Below are 3,339 nucleotides of genomic sequence, written 5' to 3'. Positions count from 1 at the left end.
AAGCGTATCAGTCTGGAGTACGTGTAAAACGTTTTGAGGGACATGGTTACTCTGAAGATGGCTCGACCGCTATCCGCGTCCCACAGGCTGGCGGCGGTCTCGCCTCTGGACCTGTACACGCCTGCCAGAATCAGCAGACCCATGTATGCGCACAGGTCCACCGAGTCCATCTCCCGCCACTCGTCTCCGCGGCCGCGGACACCCTTCTTACACCTTGTCCACATCCACGGCCTCCTCGCACTCTTACTCCTTGTCAATGTACTCCTCCGCCACCCCATTCTTCTTCTTCTTCTTCTTCTTCTTCTTCTTCTTCTTCTCCTTCTTCTTCTCCTTCTTCTTCTCCTTCTCCTTCTTCTTCTTCTTCTTCTTCTTCGTCTCCTTCTCCGTCATCGTCATCATCTCCGTCTTCGTCTTCTCCTTCGTATTCGTTGTCGTCTGCACCTTCTGCTGCTTCGGAACGCGAGGCATCGCGGGTCGGGGCGCGTTGCTCATCCTCGTCACCCTCGTCCTCCTCTGACACCTCTTCGGCTTCGGAGGGAGGGTCCGAGTGTTCATGGTGCGGATCGTCAGCAAGCTGCTCCAGAACCTCTTGGACTGTGAAACGGGCGGTCGTCCTTGCTGCCATCCTTGCTGCCATCCTTGTGCCATCACAAAACTCTACACAGAGACGCGCAACACACACACGCACACACACACACACACACACACACACACACACACACAGACGCGCGCGTGCAGTTGGATGCCGTTAGTAAGAGACACATGCAGCGTTTTAGTAAGAAGAAGAAGAAGGAGGAGGAGGAGGACGAGGGGTGGAGGGTGGTAACTACCCGGGTATACTAAGGGGGTGGAGGGGGACTACTACTACTACTACTACTACCACTCGAGAGCCCCGGGTCGTTCTGACCCCTTAGGACAGCGGGCGCTGGGGCATTAAGGGGGTGGAGGGGGACTACTGCTACTACTACTACTACTACTACTACTACTGCCACTCGAGAGCCCCGGGTCGCTTTGACCCCTTAGGACAGCGGGCCGCTGGACGTACAAAGGAAGACTACCACTCGAGAGCCCCAGGTCGCTTTGACCCCTTGGGGCAGCGGGCGCTAGGGCACTAAGGGGACTACTACTACTACTACTACTACTACCACTCGAGAGCCCCGGGTCGTTCTGACCCCTTAGGGCAGCGGGCTGCTGGACAAACAAAGGAAGACTACCACTCGAGAGCCCCGGGTCGTTCTGACCCCTTAGGACAGCGGGCTGCTGGACGTACAAAGGAAGACTACCACTTGAGAGCCCCAGGTCGCTTTGGACCCCTTGTGATTTGTATGTGCTGTATGTAGATGTAGTAAACACATGAACATCTGTCATAAGCTATGCATTGTCTTTATTGGCACACCGATACATAACAAGGGTTGACAAACAGCAATCACAATTGTATCACGCATCAGTGGACTGGTCAGATAGTTGCCTTTTCGTCTCACTGGACTGGTCGCATAGTTTCGTTTTCGTCTGTCTCAGGGTTCTCAAAGGCCATCCTCTTTGTTTGTTTTCTATACACTTTCAGGTTATCCTGTGTTGCGTGGTACCTGACGGGTGTTGCATTGCTCAACATTCCATACATCTTCTGTAACACATCCTCCTCATCGTCGGCAAGCGGGGTAGCACTTGTATAGGATCTGGTAGCCGAGGTCCCGGTGTGAAGGGGCGTCGTACACGACACATTGTCGTGCACATTACGATTCACGCTGACACTGTCCGTGTGGACTCTAACGGCTTCGGGTTCCCTACAGGCAATGTTCATCCACCATCGAGTGTGTGTCCGCCAAGATGTAGGGAGAGTCTCCCCAAACGGTGTACTGTGGTCGCCGGATACAGTAGTAACCGCCTCTTGTCTCATAAGATCCGTCCACCAGCTGTCCCCTCCAGCCTCTTGTTTCACAATGGGCATCCACGAGCTCGACTGTTTATTCATTACCCGCATATGATTCTATAACGTAACCGTGTGGAAAAACAGTCTTGTGAACCACAGGCCAATGTTTATTATGACCAGTACACATAGGAGTCCGCGTATACATCGATCCACACGTTGCTTGACCATCACCCGATGACATTGCACCCCTCCTGCGTCTGGGTAGACCATACTCAACAATGCCTATGGTCCACTAGCCCTTTTAATATGTCGAATATTCATCGTAGCAGCACGTGGACCGTACGTATGCATCCCCAGTACAATACGTAAGCGGGTGTGCCAAACACCAGGGGTGATGTGTATGATAAGGGCACCGTGGCAAGATGAGCTGTGTTGTATAGGACCAAAAGAACAGTAAGGCCACACCAAAATAGAGGAATCTGGTCTTGTTGAATAAACACAGTGTCTTCTGTGTGTCCAAGGGCGCGCTTACTGTAACGATCCCCACTGTGTACATTCGACAGCCGTTCCTCTCTGTACAGAGCGAGAGCCTCACCTTTGCTTGTTGTAGATACCGCAGAGTATTGCAGATGTCTGGCGCGTTCGCTGATAGTGCTCAGTTCCACGTACACGTGGGCCATGAGTGATTTGACACCTGCAAACACGAATATCACCTTGTACCCAGCGAGCCATAACGCACCCCTCTCTGACAGGTCCTCCACAGCTAACCCATACGAAAGGTATAGGACGCACAGTAACAGGAGGCCCAACCTAAGTATATGGTAGGATGACATGTGTTTAATAGGCTCGCACCAGCCTAATAAACCCAATTGTGTTAATACAGACGAAGATAAACGTTGTCCATTGTATGACAGGGACTACATCTGGACCCCGTTCATGCGAACATGTAAGCAGTGAGCTGGCAGTTTCCGTACTGCTACATACGTCATAGTATAACCACGTTGCCATGTACGTAGTCAGGAAACAGATGAACATTAGGAGTTTGCGAACATATGTGATACCCGAGGGCGGATCTACAAGCGCGCTAATGGTGCTACATGTTCGCCTATCCACGCTGTGAAAGGTCATAACTAACCCCTGGACAAAGGTGATGCACACCGTCAGAGACCACAGTGTCCCAAGAAGACCCCATGTGAAGGAGTTCCACAATCTGTGTATGTGCAGAAGGAGAGTACTCGAGATTAATATAGTTGTGATGACCTTGTGTATGTTGAAGAATACACCCTTGGCACGGAGCACCTGAGCCGAGACGCGATTAAGCCAACACACTACGGGCGGTAGATAAAGAGGATGTACGTTTGTTGTCATCATAGTCGTATTCAGAGATGCACATAGGATCAAATCCCGATCAGGTAGAAACCATCTGGGTAACATCATGGATAGACAGACACCTTTAGACGCGGTTCAAG

The 3,339-nt window shown here is 51.5% G+C and overlaps 1 pseudogene; it reads right to left on the bottom strand.

The window, feature by feature from the left end:
- LOC126405431 (piggyBac transposable element-derived protein 4-like) overlaps positions 1-625 on the bottom strand; it is a 1,909-nt pseudogene extending 1,284 nt beyond the window's left edge.
- Between the last annotated feature and the right edge of the window lie 2,714 nt (positions 626-3,339).

The sequence above is a fragment of the Epinephelus moara genome, chromosome 18 (assembly GCF_006386435.1).
Source record: "Epinephelus moara isolate mb chromosome 18, YSFRI_EMoa_1.0, whole genome shotgun sequence".
NCBI lineage: Eukaryota > Metazoa > Chordata > Actinopteri > Perciformes > Serranidae > Epinephelus > Epinephelus moara.
Note: the sequence above shows the minus strand (reverse complement) of the source record. Positions and strands in the feature narration are given on the sequence as shown.